The sequence below is a fragment of the Prinia subflava genome, chromosome 1 (genome assembly GCF_021018805.1).
Source record: "Prinia subflava isolate CZ2003 ecotype Zambia chromosome 1, Cam_Psub_1.2, whole genome shotgun sequence".
NCBI lineage: Eukaryota > Metazoa > Chordata > Aves > Passeriformes > Cisticolidae > Prinia > Prinia subflava.
In genome coordinates, this window is record NC_086247.1 from 41,598,989 (window position 1) to 41,618,207 (window position 19,219).

At 34.1% G+C, this 19,219-nt stretch overlaps 1 long non-coding RNA gene across 2 annotated transcripts in view; it reads right to left on the reverse strand.

Annotated features, from left to right (window-relative positions):
- The window catches only part of LOC134562230 (uncharacterized), a 138,550-nt gene that overhangs the window by 18,753 nt on the left and 100,578 nt on the right, over nucleotides 1–19,219 (reverse strand). The window lies entirely within an intron of this gene.

Sequence of the window (19,219 nt, forward strand, 5' to 3'; positions counted from 1 at the left end):
AGCAAGAGATAACACTGAAAAACAAAGCAAATTAATACTACAGATTTTAGAACTGCAAATTACATAGAGGTGCTGTTAGATAAATAGTGCTGCTAATTCTTCACTAAGTGTTAGACACTCTAAATTATTAAGATATTTTTTCTCTAATAGAAACAATTTCAGCTGGCTGATGATTTTTCCACAGCACTAAAATAATCCTCTATAATAGAAAAATTGCAAAAAGGACCTTATTTCCAACTACAGAGTTTTATGAAAAAAATCTATCTGGAAAAACATTAACTTTTTTTAACATTCTTATCATATTCCCCAGAATTCTTACACTATGGCTTCCTTTGTAAATCACCTTTTTGCCTGTAATTATTTCTAAGAACTTTTAGTAAAGTATTTACTCAATGCTAACTTGTCAACTATTTAAAGAATATGTTGATATTCTTTAAATATATGACTGAGAGATGAGGGAACTGTAAGCTAAAAAACAATAGAGAATCAAGGCACCTAACCTAAATTTCAGAGCTTATATGGTTTTAAACCATTTTTCTTCCATGATGAAACCTAAGCAAATTTACATTCTAGATTAGCTTAGTAATGAATTGTTAAACCACAACAAAACCTTGCATGGACATTGTGATTCAATCTATATCTAGGTCATATCAATATGAATTTGTTTAATTCTAGTTTAAGCCAATATTGGAAATCTTTCCTAAATATCCACAGGACTTCAGAGGCTTTTAACAATATTACTTTGAAATGTCTCCTTGTCAAACCTACTTGACTTTCAAATGCAAGTAAAGATGCTTAAAACTCAGAGGAACCCTCTCACAGTGTTTCAGAGTTGTGAGATGAGATGAAATGAAATCATATACAAGATTTACTGCCACAGGCAATTAAAAAGCAAAGGGAGAAATAGCTGAGGATGTAACAACATCAGCTTTGGTACCAGTGTCTGCTGCCTTCCCAACAGGGTGGTGTAAGGGAGAGAAGCATCCCTAGTTCTCATAACACTCAAGTACCAGAGTCTGTCTTCTGCCATTCCACCTTCCTTCCTTCACAGGAGGGGGAAAAGCATTCAAAAGCACAGAGAAAGCTAAGTTAGTCAACTCCCTCAGATACTAGGAAGCTCTGAAAAGCTTTTAGCTGTTCAGAAACACCACCAAGAAATCCATATGTGTCCATTTCAGGAAGGGCAGAGAGCAGATCAACAAATCATAGGCAGTTGTTTGAGTGATATTTTGGAAAAAAAAAAAAAAAAAAAAAGAAAAAAAAGAAAAAAAAAAAAAAGTAGTGATACACTGGTCCAAGAAAAGAGTAATACACTATGTCTAAGATGTTTTCAGGCATATTATATTCTACTGAAGTGTCAAGAATAAACATTAGCAACTGGGCAGATGGAACTCATGCTGAGAGAGTAATGCACTGTCCAGTACAGTTAAACCACAAAGAGTAGTAACTAGCAAATTGCAACCTGGTATTTGCCTGTGCCCAGAGCTCAGTGGGAAATTCAGGAGCAACTTCTGCCTCTGTAAATATGAACCATTTAGAGCTCTTATTGAGTAGCTTTGCTCATAGAGCATTGCAGGATCCTCACTAGACCCTTAATCAGCCGATTGCCAGATTTTCCACTGCAAAGAGGGGTCAAGAAACATCACAGCATCTCACCCCCCACATACACACCCTACACCACCTCACCTCTTCAAATATCCTGGCAAACTAGTTTGCCTTATGTCAGGGATCTTTGCTTAAAGTTTTTTCTTCATGTCATGCACTTATGATCAGCTGAGTGACACACAGGGGACTATATTTAGATTAGTGAATCTGGCCCCTTAATTTCTGAATGTTGTGACCTGATTTGGTTTTTTATAGCCCCATTGATATGATGCAAATGAATAGAAAACTTCTGCCTTTGCTACTTGGTAGTTTCAGGATTGTGCATAAAGAAGTAATTCTTTCAAAAATCAGCTCCTTTTAATAACTCTGGGTACACTTCTTTGAAAAGTTGTCTTTGTATTATTGTTTCTGATAAGCAAGCTCCACATTTAAGTCATCATACCTTTTACACTTAACATTTGTCATACAATAGCTCATCCACTGATTAGAGAGAAATAATATCCACAGCTCATAGTCGTGAGTTCCAATGCAGAAGTTTACAAAGGCAAATAAAGGTTAATTACCTGAAAATTAGTTGAATAATCCCACTAGAATGAAAACTAATGAAAAAAGTTCAATAAAATCATATTTAAAAATAGTCTTCTAATGTTGAGTCATATACTGAACTAACCAAAAAGGGAATTTTGTTTCTTTTAAAATTTCACATGAACTTCCAAAAACGAACATGCTTATTACCAAAACTTGATAGCTCCTCTTGTTCTCTTTCTTAGACTATCTTCAATGTATCTCAGTATATACTGGGCACAGTTTTTCAATAAAAATGCTCACCACAGCTCATAACATGTTTACAACTAAATATTAGTTTCCAGAGTAACATAATGTTAATGTCAAAGTACATACAAATAGTATGAATTCAAGAAATTAAAATTACACTTTACTTTTAAATAGGATATGGAAGTTTATAGTTTTTACACTTAGTAAATTTGTTTGTGGTATGTTTTAGGTTTTGTTAATTATTTTTTTACTACTTTGATAACAGTATTTTTATTCCAAGCAGATAAAATCAATAAGGCATGTCCTTCTGAGTGCAGTATAACTTTTCTTTTTCCATTTTGGAATTTAGCTGAGTGAGGAACTGTTCTGAGGCATCCTCATCCAATATCATTATACTCTTTAAAAAAACATACTCAAGGCCTGGCTAAAACATTCTCTGCCTTGGCTACAAAAAGTGACATTCTCTAAGAATTGTAGGATACCATCCTCTTCCAGATGGACATCTTTTAATCGTTACATGGAGAGCTTACATTAAGAGCCTTTCTTTAAGCAGACCACTCAGGCTTTTATCTAAATCCTTTCTACGAGCATTTGGAGACATGATTTTACAAAATCTATCCATGTAGTGTTTGAAATTATGATAACTGTTGCACAGTTGGCATTATGGAGACCAGTACCTACACAGAATGTAAAAATTTTGGTTTCTCATTTCATGAATACATGCACACAGAAAATGATGGTATTAAGTCAAGGAGAATGGTGTTATAAAGGAAAGGAGATTTCAAATTAGTTGGTTTGCTTGGGGTTTATAAGAGGCTGAACAGTACCATTTAGAACATGATAAGACTCTACTCAGTTTGGTTTGGTTTCTTGAATGAGAATTTTATGAGTATTTTCATGAATTTCATTAGGAAATATTCTTTATATTCTGTTTTTTAAATACTCGATTCAAGCTCCATAATGAGCCAGGAAATCATATACAAATAACTGGATTTATTCTTAACATACAAAGATTTGGGTTAAGGTAATTATTGTCCTTTCTGAGGCCATAACATCAGTCAGCTGTAATTCACACCCTCACAGCCGAGTTCTAACTTTAACTGGGTTCTGTTCAAAACAAATATCAATATTTAGCAAATATATGAACTTGCTTAACCCAAACAAGGGCTACAGATAACTTAAACTACTCTTCCATATTTTCCACTAAAATATATAATGAGCAAACATTTCATTGAAAATAATACACACCCTCCTTAGGACATCAATACATTTTAGCTGAGGTTTTTTAAAAATCACTATAACAGATCACAGTGTAATCAATAACTTTAATTATTTGTTGCCTGTACTAAAGTATGCACTTGAAAAATGCAAATACAGTACTGCCTAGGTCAGTATGGTTAAGTTATGCTGGAGCCATTGTAAAATTTTTTTTTTTGCCTATATACACCCTTATCCTGAGTATTTGGATGTGTAAATTAACAGAGTTGTGATTATTTGGCTGATTTATTGCTGAATGAGCAGAAAGGAAAAGCCAAGCCAAGAATATTTACTGTCTTTCCAAAACTGCTGGTAAACAGCTTATCAAATATTTTGAGCAGGACTACTACTTGTATAGTTAACACTGAACTTTTTTATAAGGAAACATTTGCAATACCAGAAAGCAATTTGGACTTCTTTCTCATTACATTTGCAAAAGAACTGGGATAGAAAATTACTTAATGGATTTCTTCTTTTCTCTACACGTTCCAGAACATAACCATATGCCTCCATCCACACCTCCCCCCTAAAAAAGCTACTAGCTGCAATACATGGTTTCCTGTTAGCAGCTTTTTGCTATAGAAATTGAGTGAAAAGATCCAAAGATTCATAGTTAAGCCTTTAGCCTAACCAGAAATGGAAATATTGTATTTAAAACTGCCTTTGTCTGAAAATCTCCGAAAAAAATCAACTTTCCACAGTATAAAGTGAAAATACATATAGATTTTGGGTTATCGTTCTCATTGTTCTACATTATGGTCCCAGATCACTAATGAAATAAGCTAAGATAGGCTGGAAAGCATATTCCTTACTAGGATCCCTGGTCAATAAATCCTAGAAGAGAAATCTGAAGAACAGCCAGAAGAAAAGGTAGGAGAAAAGTGTGTCAGCAGAGGGAAATTTCTTTCTACTGTTGGTATATAACAAAGCTACAAAAAAGTGGTCGTTGAATACAGGTAACAGAATTTACCACCTGAAGTGGCAAACTTTAGAAATAATTTTCAAATGTAAGTCTATAAACAAGACTCTATGCCTACTATTAAAATGTTGATGATGGGAAGCATAGCAGTGGTGGCTGTATTTTTTGTGACAGTCTTCCCTCCCAGTCTGAGTATCAAAATACTTTTGCATTTACCACATTTAATTATTGCTTATAAAGAAATTAATAGAAGTACAGACTCACCAATTACCTTAGTATACCTGAACACATTCCTATTTTTCTTTCTCATCCTCTCATCTTCAGTGTTAGATGCCTTAAAACAGTGTTTCAGACATCAGAATTCATCTCCAACTTCTCATCAAATTAAAATTGCACACCATTTTGCAATCCATCAGTCTTTTGATTGACACAGATTGTTAGCTTTCACACAGTAAGACTTGAATACAAGCCAAATGCATATCATACATTCACTCACTTGGCAGGAATGTGGTCGTGCAGGCCAGTTTTGGGAGCTGATAATCGAGCCCTGGCCCTCAGTGCCTAAATTCCCTTTTCACATCTGTTATTCAGCAATAAACACGCTGGACTGTTAAAAACAGGTTCATATTGTATGAATGCTCTTGAATCCTCTGTTTGGGAATTTGCATGTGGTGCGTGGCTAAGTCCATGGCTGAAGCTGGCTGGAACCAGTTTCATCCATTGAAGCAGATGAGTTGAAAAACACATTCAATGGTATCAGCTGCTCCTTTTATACAGGTATGCAGATTACTTTGATTTCAACAGTCTTTTAGAATAGCTCTGGCAATATTCCTGCCCCTTCCCCCCCCCTTTTTTTTTTCAAAATATATCTTTTGATTTGCAAAGAGAATACATAGAAGTTCTCATCTTTCTCAGAGCTGAGAAAAACAGTGTCACACATTAAAACGGTATGCAGCCCTGAAGAGATCATCCCATTTCCTTGAGCCAGTGAATCCTATCTAAATTTGTATTTCATGTAAACTGTGCCACATATCCCAGTCTGAACCTGAGTTTGATTGCAAAGTTTTCAGCAGCTTTAACAAGTATCTTGATTGTGTTGTACCTATTAATTTAAAGCATGAAGAATATGCAAAACCAATGTATCTTTGTCTCCTAATGATACAAATTGACAAGGTAGATATCCTCATACCAGGTAAATTCTATAAGTAGTAACTTAGAAATTTGTGTAGGAATTTTCAGGCTTGACTTTACAGAAATGTTCTCCCTTTATTATTTACACAATAGAACTGCTCATCTTCCCCCTCACACCATCAATTGCCATCTCTTGGTAACAAGCACTACAAACTATCTAAAATTGCCAGCACATTCAGGTTGGTTGGGGTTACACAGTTATATAAAATCTGAAAGACATGATACATTTGTTTTAGTTCTGCTTTCAATATCTAGCAACATGACTGAAATTAAATCGTGTTGTAACTTTTGGAAGCCAAATGTCTTTAAGCCATGAGTGTAATTTCTTCTTCCCTCAAACCTCCAGGGGTTTGCTGCCTAGGCTTAAGTCTAGATTTTGGTGCAGCTGTGCGACCTCAGCTGTGCAGAAAAAGCTGTGCAGAATGAGCCATGAGAAGCGAGGTCTGCCCTGCCCTGCTTTGTAGTTCTTGTCCCTTGTCCTGGCCAAGTTGTGCCACAGCAATGCTGGCACCTCTCTGCTACAGACCTAGGTGGTGCTCTCAACTCCTGCTCACACCAGACCTGCTCTGCTCACCCTGAGCAGGGGAGGGGACTGTGGGGACAGAGTTTGGCAGTCATGTCTCCATCCCTGCCTGCCTCACTGTCATCCTCGGCTGTTGGCTGACCTTGATCTCTGGAGCAGTCTGCCCTTGATGCAGCTTGGTGCAATTCTTCTGCGTCCTCAGACACAGGAGGATTGAGTCTGACCTTGATTGTGTCCTTGAGGAATCATCTTTCAAATCTGTGTGGTTTGTTCTTATTAGCCTAAGCAAACACTATGGAAAGGTTAGCTTAGGACAGATAAAAATTTACAAGAACGTTATTTAATTTCTGTACTCTCTCTGGCTCTCTTCCAGGGAGGTACATATCCCTTTCCAAAGAAGGTCACTAGCATAAGAAACCCAAACTGCTGTTAGGTGTCCTTTCTTGTATCCTCTTTGGTAGTAGATGTACCACATGTTACCCAGCTTGTGTAAAAGGAAAAAGGTCTTGGCGCATATTGAAATACTACAAATACCCCTCAGCACAGCTCTGCAATGGGCAGCATCATCAGCATGGTTATCCTGCAGCCTAACACCTACAAAACATCTCCTGTGACTTCGTTGGACCTAACAGATGCTGGCTATGTGGAAGTTTCAGCCTAAGAACCTTGAGAAAGCCACACATATGTAGAGGTTCTGCCATATAAACTGTGTATTGTCCAGTGTGGACAGCACTGAATGCATAAGGCTCTAACTCAGAGCAGGGAAGACTAATTTACGCCTACTTTATGATCACCATCCCTCATTGCTCTGCATTCCTTGATATTAACTTATAGAACACAGTCTGCAGCCTAATTCTTGTAAAACATCCCTGAGCAGAGGGATTTGGATGCTCTCTTTTCTTGAAATATAGTTTACCCACTGCAGACTGTACTGTTGAATTATGCAAAAGAAATGCCAAAAAGAGACAATATAAATGTAGAATGAGGCTGGAATGCCAAAAGAAAATAACTTCCTTGAAAAGCACTGTCACATATAATAGTATAAGCTATTTTTCAGTAGACAATTGAAAGAAAAAAAAGTGGGGGGGGGGGGGGGGCAGAAAAATCCCTGAAATAAAAGAAACCAATTATATATTTCTACTGAAAAATAACATATGACCCAGAAGATACCTACATTTCTATTTATTAGAAATCATCTCCAAGTTTTAGTTTGAGTTTTCTTTAATGAAACCTTAAGCTGTGATAAAAGGTGATGCTGAACATTTCTGTGAAATAGTTTGCCTTCAGAAAGCAACATGAGGGCAAAAGCTAGTATATGATATGAATAGAAAAAAAAAGTGATAAACCCCTCATTTTTATTACAGCTGCTATACTGGTAAGTAACTTACTATAGACGGGAAATTGTCAGTCTCCCACAGCAATAAAATAAACATTAAATTGATGGCATTGAACAATTCATGACTTCATTTTATATGATGTAGAAATCTGGACGTAAAGTCAAAAATATAGATTATCTCCCTTGGAGAAATTACAGAGAAAAACCATTTTGACGAAATCCTTCCTAAAGGAGAAAAACATAGGTTTGGTAATGTGGGAATTCACAATATTCTGTAGGAAGTGAGATATCATTTTTTCCAGACATTTCAGAACCCTTTAAATGTATGGCACTGACATTTCTCTCTCCACTGATCCTACCAGACTCTTTCTTTATTACCCCACAGGGGTAGTTTTCACTTAGTATGCACACACTTCCTATAAACTTTACAGGATTTGTGCTCATGCATCAAAGATAGAATAGACATCATTGGTCTTATGTCTGCATATTCTTAGCAGAGAGACATCAAAACCAGGTAGAGGATAAACTTTGCTAGCTCTGTAGTTTATTCTCTGAATCCTAATTGTGGTAAGTGCAAAGACATTTACAGGGGGAAAAGATGAAACCACAGAAAAGGGAAAGCAAGACAGCTTAGTATCTTACAAGTAAGAATGAGATATTAACAGATTTTGATTGTTAACAGAATAAAAGCTAGTTCCAAAACATTGTTTGTTTTCCTGAGAAGTAAAAATTTTCAAATATTTTTGGGTTTAATATTTTCAGCCACTTTTTTCATAGTGTGTTTTTCTGATGGTTTTGGTCAAACTGAATATGCATTCTTTCATTAATATCTAGTTCAAACGAAAATTTAGCACTGTTTCATTTATTGTACAAAATACTCCCACAATGTAAAAGAAAACACAGTTTACTGAAATACTGCTAATCTGCACTGAAGGAACTTCGATAATTCAGAACAAAAAGGAGTATAGTTTATGGCAGCTCTAAATATTATAAAGTCTCAGGTATGTAACATTTCTAACAAAAAAATTGAATTTTTTAAAATAAATGTATCATGTAGAAGAAAAATCATAAAAGGCTATCTAAGATGAAATCCAACAATAAAGAATTCCTGCCAAACAAGCAATTTCTAAGAAGCACTCATGTCAAGGCAGTTCTTGTGAGGTTGTCTGTTGCTTCTTTCATTATAGGGAATATGGTCTCCCCTTTTCCCCCAAAACTGAGGGAAGAAATCTACCCTTTTTGCTCACACTTCATTTAATTCCCAGGTAATCAAACATTGTCTGGTATCTGAGGTACTAGGAAAACAATCTAATCACTGCTGGCATTAGGAAGGACAGGGTAAAAGGAATTTAATTTTAAATTATAAATGTGTATGTTTTACTTTTTGAATTTGAACTCCTAGAAGTTCTACCACATGCTTTTTTACACTGACTTTGCATTGACTTACATTATGTACATGAAAATCAGGGGTTTAACCTTTCATTTCTTCCAGTCACAGTCTAACAAATCCTTCTCACTAAAGAAAGAGAATTTGAAGAATAACACATACTTAATAAATACACACAATTTGTTACTCAAGGATTTACTATTTGCAGTGATTGATTAGGATAAATGTATGTTTATTTTCATTACTTCGACCTCTGTGACTGAGTAAATGGCTGTGTTGACTACTTTGCCTCACAGTCTAAACTTCTAGTTTATCCTGAGTTGGGGAGGATTTGCTTGAAGGTAAAAAAAATCGAAACTGTAAGTTATTTATTTTTATGATTATATTGTATCTTTCTTCCTCTTTTATCTGCACTTTACTTACATCAGTGAGGAAGAGTTAATGTTTATTTCTATATATGACTGCCATATTTCTATATATGACAGATCTTTAAATTTAGAGACAAGGCTGGAGAATAACCCAAATTAATTACTGTCAGGTATCATATTTAAAACAATTTTAAAAGTCTACAAACACGGTATATTCTGCTATCATCTGTTCTGAGCAAGGTTTTACAAAAGTCACAGAGCTGGCTGACCCTGAAAGTTGACATCTTCAATATTAAATGTTATCGGTTCAATGGCTAAAGAAAGTGAGGGATGCTATTTACTAATGTTTTGCCTTTACAGGGGAAAGCTAAGCTAAATGAGCTAAGAAAGCTACTATCTGGACAGTGAAATTGTGCTTGTCAAATGATTGAATAGTGATCAAGCTTTGCCAAACAATTGAGCTCATGTCCTCATTAACCTCTTCCTACTTCCCATTTAACCCTATTTCTTGAGAAGAGCACTTACTAAGCAATGAAACTGTTTTGCCTATGTGATCTCTATGGAATCCCTAAAATAAACTGTTAAATTTGGACGGTGACTTGCAGGAAGTAGGTAAACAGCGCAGTTTAGTAAACTACTAAAGTATGTAACATTATTAACACAAAATTGTAAAGTTTTCTTTCATGTAAATAAATTGTGTGTAAAATAAATCATAGAATCGCAGTTTCTTTGAAAGTACACAGGGTTTTTTTTGTTTGTTTCTTTGGCTTTTTTGTGGTTTCTTGTTTTGTTGTAGGGTTTTTTGTTTTGGTTTGTGGTTGTGGGTTTTTTTGTTTAGGTTTCGGGTTTTTTGTAGGTTTGTGGGTTTTTTTGGTGGTGTGTTTTGTGGTTGTTTTTTAGTGTGGGGTTTTTTGTTGTTGTTGTTGTTTTGGTTTTTTGGGATGGGTTTTTTTGGTTTTTTGGGGGTTTTTTTTGTGTGTGTGTGTGTTTGTGTTTGGATTTTTTTTCCTATCAGCATAAGGACCTTGATTACAATCAGGAAAGGCTGGACTAGAAGCTGCTAACTTGATGGTCATAATATTCCCCTTCCTTTATTCCTGCTTTTTCCTCTATGGGTAGACTAAGGAGGGAAACAATTTTAGCATAGGCTTTTAAGTTCACCTATTCATTCGCATAATAACTGATCAACATGAACAACAAGAAATGAAAATCCAAGTTGAAAGGGAACCTTTATTGGAAGTACAATGCTTAGGCTCTTTAGTTGAACATATTTTAACACAAAAGAAAAAAAAGGAATCAGTAGGATTTCAATGGTGGATTTTTTAATAATGAAGAAAAGCATTTCTCTCTGTGAAGTATAATCATTTTAGGGAAAGACTTGCAGAACTACATTAGTTTTAATTAACTTCCAGGAAGGAAATCCAGCTAGTTCAGGGTGTTTAAAAGTTTACTTTAGAATTTTTAGATATTTCAAACAGATAATTTTCTTTAACATACATAATACACTAGATATCATATTTTAGCTAATAAGCAAGCATACAGATAAATGACTTGTGGTTTTCAGCATTTCAGAGTATATGATATGAAAATATACAATACACAAAGAGATCAAAGTTACAGATTTTACTTGAAATTTGTCAAAAGCCTCTCAAGTTTTGAAATAATATTTATTTTTTAAATTAAAATAAAAATAAATATTGTATTTTCTATTAATACGTAATATGATTTAAAGGGTTCTTTTAATTGGTGTGCTGCAGGCTGCTGGCTGAGAGGGAGTCCAAGAACTTGTAATGGAAAGCAATTGTAAATGAGATACTGCTTGGGTTTTCTCACAAAAAGCTTACAGATTGAAAAAGGTCCTCTACCACATTTTTACTAAAATAGGGAGCAATCTTCCTTTCCAAACACCCCAGTATCATATGATATGTGTGTCTTATTTTATTTTACAACAGGGCATGACTACTTTGTCAGGGGCTTCCAAACACCTAATTATTTGCAGAATCATTTATTTTCAGAATATCTAAAACCAAAGCTGTGTTTAAACTTGTGTCCTGGAGATTCATCATGCTTGGATAGATAAGCAATAAAGAGAACTCTAAGGCAATTACAATTTTGGGACTCTGAAATGTATAGCTATGATTTATAATTGTCTTTTCTGTGTGTCACCCAAGGGGAAAATTATTAGATAAAAGGGTACTGTAAAGTGGCTAATAGGGTTGGATTTTCAATGAACTTGAAAAAAAAATGCCTAAATTTTTAGGTTTATGGTAGGATCAATGACAGCTAAGGTTTTTCTATATAGTTGGCTATATCCCTTTTCAAAATAAAATCTAAATTTCACACTTTGTGGAAAAAAAATCCTCTCTTCAAAGATGTTTCCAGGTGTCCTTGTTTTCTCCTGCAAGGGTTTACAGAAGAAGAACAGAAAGATTGTCAAGCTATTTTACAGCACTACATATATTAACTCACTCAAATTGATATCATCATCTACTTTGGCAACACTCCACAGAGAATAGTCAAATTCTGGCAGAAATAGAAGCAGAGGTAGACATAAACTAATCATACCAGCAATGTCATATTACAATTTTAAAAATTGTTTAATATGCTAATTATCAGCCTTTAAAAAAAAACCCTCCCAAAAAAGCAGCAAAACCCAAAAACAACAACAAAAAAATCTTCCAAACCAACAATCACCTAATTGCATTTGATATAAATTATTTAAACATAGATGTTCTTCTGCAAGTCTTGGTTGTACTGAAGATAGTGCAGCATATGGGTAGAAAATGGAAATTTAAATTTGAATTTCTCTAGAGCTTCAAAGTTAGTTATAAGTACTACATTTCTAGTGATTTGATCTTTATGTTTGCAGTTATTTGTTAAATTCCTTGCAAATAGATATAAATTTGAGAAGCAGAAATCATGAGGATTTTTTTTCAAGGGAAAATATTTCTGTAATTATTTAAAAGAAAATATCCAGATTTTCAGTTTAACCTTGTGGTAAACAGTAACAATTTTATATTTTATTTATATTCATGTTAGACTGACTAAGTGGGAACCAGTCTTCTATACCCTATATCAAGGAACACTCTCCATAAAGCATCAGAGAACTACTTTCTTACTCTTGTGGTCACTTGCTCTCTTGGGAAGACGTCTTCTTGTGCAGAGCAAAGAAGCAGATGGAGAGAAAAAGTTCTCTGGGATGGAAGAAACTGAAATTTGTTGCAGTTCAGAAGTGAGTAAAACTGAGAATAAACTCGTGAGAAGAAACAGAATGGTTTGTGTTGGAAAGGACCTTAAGGACCATCCAATTCCAACCCCCCTCCCACGGACAAGGACACCTTCCACTAGACCAGGTTGTTCAAAGCCTCATCCAACTTGGCCTTGCACCCTGCCAGGGATGAGGCATCCACAGCTTCTCTGAGCAACCGGTTCTGGTGTCTCACCACCCTCACAGTAATTGTACACAAAAGAAAAACAGGGTTGGAAAGACCTATTTACAACACCTTTTATTCCTGTTCTGTTTCACCTTGAGTTTTCTTTTCATAAGTACTTTAAGAGTGAGCTTCTTCAAAGTATTACTTATGCCTTTTACTGTTCTAATAAAATCTTTTGCAGGTAAAAGCTTTTCTCTCTGCAACACCTGCTGTTTGAAAAAAGGGAAAATAGTAGGCTAAGCTATTTCTACATGTTTTTTCCAAATGTCAAGTCACATTTTAATAGTGTCCAGAACCAGAATATTTGTTGTGTATTTCCTTGACTCCAGTGTACTTTTTTCCCCTGTTTTTTAATTCTTTTGTACTAAGACAAGTTTTATCTTTTTCTGCCAAAGCTACTGTCCCAGTCTGAGTACCCTGACACCTATTAACAGTCATACTCCAAAAATCCAGAAGATAATATTTTATACAGAAAAAAAACCCCAATGTCTTTTCAATCCTATGCATAATATTATTATTTGATCAACTTTTTAAATTGTTTTTAATATATTCTAATATGTTCAAGAAAATATACTATAAAGGTAAAATTCAGAATTCTCTGTCTTAAGAAGTCACACATTTAATTATATAAATGTTTACCTGTTTTTCTTTCTGTATCTATCAGTGTAGACAAGACAGGAAGTTATCCTGACTATAAGTTTATAGAGAAGAATGATGAAAGTCAATATAAATCCTGTTTTGCCAAATATGTAATTTACTAGTATGCTAAATTTTCTGAGAAGTTTACATGGAGAAGTCAAAAAGAAAGTGAGGATTTACAGTGGGGAAAGTGGGAACTGTCTGAATTGCCTCTGGAAGCAGTATTAGAAGATTTAAACAAAAGATTATATAGTATATTTATATATACTAATATAATATATATATTATATTAGTTGGATAAACTTAGAGTGTGATCAAACTCAGAAGAAAGGCTTCACTCTGAGACAGTGGGCAGGTGGAGGAGATTTGTTTTTACATATTTTTTTCCATCTAAAAAACATAATTTATTTCCTTAAAATATTGGTAGTTATAGTGTATATGCTGATAAAAATTACACTGCCCTAAACCATTCTCATTTTCTTAAAGCAAAGGCAAGAAAAAAAACCAAACAACCCAGATCCTCCTCCAAGCTCTGGAAATTTTTGGACCTCCCTGTCAAAAAAAGTATTAGACATTTCATGGTCTCCATCCTGCTGTCACCTTCTGTACTGTCAAAGACACTTTCAGTACTACGGCTGCCTGAAGAATAGGTAAACCTGGAGTTAGAGTTATGGAATTGAGAATCCATGATGGTAATATATCACCTCTCATATTTTTTTACTATAATTTTAATGGTTTCTATTTCTGGAACTCAAACTCAGAATTCATACATGAATAGCAATCAACTTTAATAAGTCAACATTTACCTTTCTGATATCAAAGAATAAAATAATTTAGAATATGAAGCTCCATCAAAATAGGATTAGATGTGAGTCAGCCTAAGTCTTAGGTCTTGAGAACAGATGGAGAAAAGCCTGAAGTCCTTACTTGCACTAAGTTTTTAAAATCCAGTAATTATTCTCAAGGACTTCATTTTATAATAAATTTTGCAGAACATACAGTTCTTTATAGTGAACGGCATTTTAAGGTAAGGTGTTTCAATTTCATAACAGAGTTGTATTTTAAAGGACATTCATATCCACAAGTAAAAGACCCAGATTATTTTGCCTTTTTCAAAAGGGAGTTGAATGTGCGTTAGTACTCCATTACTTCATTTGAAGTTTTGGACAATTAGTTCTTATAGCTAAATGAGGAGAAACTCATATAAATAGAATTATAGAGTCATATAATTGTTTGGATTGGAGTGACCCTAAAGATCATCCTTTTCCAACTCAGCCTTGGGCAGGAACACCTTTCACTAGAACAGGTTGCTCAGAGCCCTATTACATTTGGTTCTTTGATATATTCATTTTTAGGGGTTTTGGCAACACATTACCAAAAATGGAACATAAAATTAAACCAAAACAATTAATATATATAATTTTTATCTAGTTAAGTCAATATGTATTGTGATCATAATATCCATTACACATACAGTTAAGAAAAACTTACTTAAGGAATAGAATTAAAAGAAGTTAGCAAGTTCTGTAATTCATATTGGGTTAAAAGAGGATGAATTGCAACTGAAAACAAAATATAATTAATTTCATTGCCAAGGATATTCTCACATAATAACATTTTATACTTAGCTGTTTGAAAAGCAAAGTATCTTTATTAAAGAACTTTGAAAACATTTTTCATAACTTTGCCAAATGTTTGTCTTTTTTATGACTTAACAAAGAATAAGTATTTCTGCATATTCAAAAATATTATGGTAACAAATAATTTTTTTAAAAAAATATATAAATAGATTCTATGATTTCACACAAAACTTACCCATTTCATTTATCAAGCATTCAAATTCATAATTTTTGAAGCTACATTTGTCAACTGCAGGTAAACTGTCCACTGTAGTAAATATAGCTGTCTAGATAATATTCCCCTTGTTCCACACATAACTATGTCAAGCAAGCAGTGAGAAGTGACAAGTATAAGTACGAAAGAAGCTCGAGCCAAGCATGTATTTATCCATATCTGTACAGTTATAATATATATACATTCTTCCATGCAATAGTACTTCAGAGAAACCAGTTTTCAAATTACCTACTCAGAAAGAGTAGTCTTGATCTCGTTCTTTCCTTCATAAGTATTAGGATGCAAACTTAAGTCCACAACCACAGCAGTCTTGTACATCAAAAGGATAGTGATCAGTTAATAGTGACCTTACTGATTTTTCTCTTTTTTCAGTTTGCAAGACTTAAATCTTTTTACTCCCTACATTGTTAAATCAAGCTCAAAAAAACCCCACCAAAAAACAAAAAACAAGAAACCCACAATAAAACCACAAACAAAAAACACAAAAAAACCCCACCAAAAAAACCCCCACCAATACCCAAAAACTTCACTCCCAGCTGACTGTTTTTCTGAGATGATATAACATGATGATGTTAATTTGTTGCATGGGTCCAAAGGCAGAGAAGGTATGTCTTTTACTATGTTCTAAAAGAAAGGAATTTAGGTATTATTTTATTTCAGCATTTGCTGCCAAAATATCTTTAAGGACACAGGCATAAGAGATTAGGTTAAAAGTCATGTGAAGGATCTGTACTTCAAAGGACTCTATAAAAGCTAAGCAATGATTTTATCTGCACATGTAAGCATACAAAATTTTCAGATGCCCAACCAGGCAAACAGGCTGTGAACTGCAGAAATTTTCCCCAGTACAGTTTGCAGGGGTAAAATATATTTAACACTGGTTGGAGTTTTGCAAGTTTTCTTCTCAAACTCTACTTGGTCCATACAATACCACATTTCTTTCAGTCTTAGAACTCATGTTTTAAACAGTAAGCCCATAAGATGAATTCTAGGGTTTTTTTCAAATCCTAGGCCCAAAATGTAAATCTCTTGCAGCTTCACAGTGCCTGGAAAATGGAAATGGTTTCCTTAAATTATCCAGTTTGCAGAAAAAACCAAAACAAAATAACAAAAACAAAACAAAAAACCCCCCACAAAACCCCAAAAATAACAACAAAAAAACCCCAACAACAACAACAAAACCACAAACAAACAAACAAAAAACCCCACAAAAACCCAAAACAAAACAAAAACACAAACAAAAAAACCTCCACAGAACCATTTTTGATGAATTTTTCCCAAGAACATTTAATGCAAGGTACACCATCTCACATAAAATGTTTGAGGAAAAATGTTTTATAAGCAACTACAGGCCCTAAGTGATCACAGGAATACCAGCACTGTCCAGCATCAGCACGACTGCAAGGGAGACTTAAAGAGAGCTTTAGATACTGATGTGGTAACTTCAAAGATTTACACAAATATTCAAAATACTATGACTCAGGATCAAGAAGGTTGGAAAAGAGTTCTGAGTGCGACATTCTGAAGGGAACTCAGAAAGAAATTCCATTGCCTTTTGTGGAACAGTTCCTTTTGTATGACAGAGTGAGAAGGTCAATGTGACGGAAAGCTTTATAGCACAGTATTAAGCACATAATGTGTAATAATGTATACAAAATCCTGTCCTTCTTCATATGATTTCTGATTTAATTATTTGGTACTAAATTTGCATCTCTGATAACTAAAAAAAACCCACCAAACTTAAATAACATTCACACTGAGAGCACTTTGCACTGCATTTAGTAAAGCAAAGTTTTCCCAGAAATTCAAGTCTTGCATTGCAACAGAAACAGCAGTTACTTTGCATTTAAACAAGGGATTATTAGATAAAGAAAGGAAATGTTATTTTCATAGTGGTATGTTATGTCAGGTATTTTAAAATTATTGCCATAGAGCTAGTCAAAAGGTTGGGACACTAAAGTCTTCGGAAAACCTACATGCAACTGCAGGTGAGATCAAAATTAAGTCAGGTTTAAAAAACTACCACTCCTGTTGTCCAGGACCATTTATTTATAATTATATTTCTAAAACACTCTTGGTTCCAAATCAAATTTGTCAGTGCCAAGGCTAGCACTACTGGTCACAGGTTATTACAATTGGATGAGACAACCTTATTCTAGGCACCTAAATTTAAGGAATATCAATGTACTGTAACATACATGTTTCAATCAAGATCTTTAGATGGATAGATAGATAGATGCACATTACCAGTATAGTAATATATATTGTATACATATTACATTTATATAGTATCCAAAGTATTCATATCACATGCAATATAGTGCATGAAGTTATGTATATTTAAACATTGCATATATCATTCTGAAAGATATGCTATATGTACAAAAAATGTTACAAACTACATATAAAAAAAAATTGCAGAAGAAATTGTGCTGGTTTTGTGTGGGGTAGAGTTAACACAGACATAGATGTTACCAGGACCTAAAAATGCTGGTTACTTTCACTGCAAAGAAAATCTACTCTTTCAAGAGCTTCCTGTCAAATATTTATACATTTCTCTGTATTCATCTGTGTTGGTACTACAACTTGACAGGACCAGAGGTCCAACTCAATTGTAAGACTTTTTGTTTAATAGTAGAATAAGAAGGTGAACAAAAGATAAAGACCTTCAATAGCTCTGAGTACTATCTCAAACAATTACCCACACAAGAAAATGACTCTTATTTTCAGTCCCAGTGTGACAGCTTATGTGCAACCAATTTTCACCTGATTTCACTTACTCCACTTGTAATGTTTAATTCAACTAGACCTTTTCTCTTTTAAATTATGTACAGCAAATATGGTTACACAGGTTGACCTTGACAGATGAAACAAACCATAGTCACCAAATTAACTTCTTGTTTACCACAAATTTTACTTTTATTATTCCAAAATAACCCGACCTTACATTGTATACTAATCAGCCTAATCCAGTTTAAATTCTTAAAGTCTTCTAGAATGAATAAACAATGATCATCAACACCTACATCTAAGAATGCCACAAACTTGAACAATGATGAAGCAGTTGGCTGTGCCAAAATATCTGGTTTTAAAGTTCTATTTTTCATTCCCAAATTCTTGCAATTCTTTCTCCTTTCAATAAGGATTTATAAAAGTAAGATGCACATTTATTCTGTTTTATTTGCCCTTGGTTTCGTTCTTCAAGCAGAACATTTCTTGTGCTTTAATCTCTACCACAAAAGCATTTGTATAGCTCTGTGTTTTATTCATCTTCCCAGACTGTACCATTCAGAATTCCTTACAAAATGTGGTAGCATTCAGTCCCTCCATATTTTTAAAGAGTAGATAGCACTTACGCTTTTTCTAAAGAGTGTAAAACAAAACCATGACTTCTTTCTGTAAATGCACATTAAATAGAATCTGTAGCAAAAAATGAGCCAACAAATAAAACCGTTCAGGTTTCAAAAGAGCTAAAATGGGAATACATTCTCAGTTCTCTTCCTAGCTACATTTTGGCTTAGATAATGAATTCAAAATACAAAGAAACATATAATTAAATTAGCAAACCTTTAAGTTTATTTTAGCCATTTATTGGTATTTCCTTGAATCACCTCATTAGAATGGCTCCAAGTTCAGTTCTCGAGCCATACCAGACCTCTCTGAATTAAAAACAAACAAAATGTTCTCTTTCTCTATGTTCTCTTTTGTATAATGCTGTATTTCAATTGTTTATTGAACCAGTCACACTGGAAACACATAATACTAACTTTTTAAACTAAGTTCCTGATGCTGTTATTTCCTTAAAAACATTAAAGGGCAGAAGTTTTAAAAGAAGGAAAACCATAAAGTTTTATAAAGTGCACTCTTATAATACGGGCTGCAGCAGCAATATGTAGATTGTCTGTGTGCTATACATAAATAATCAAAAGCCT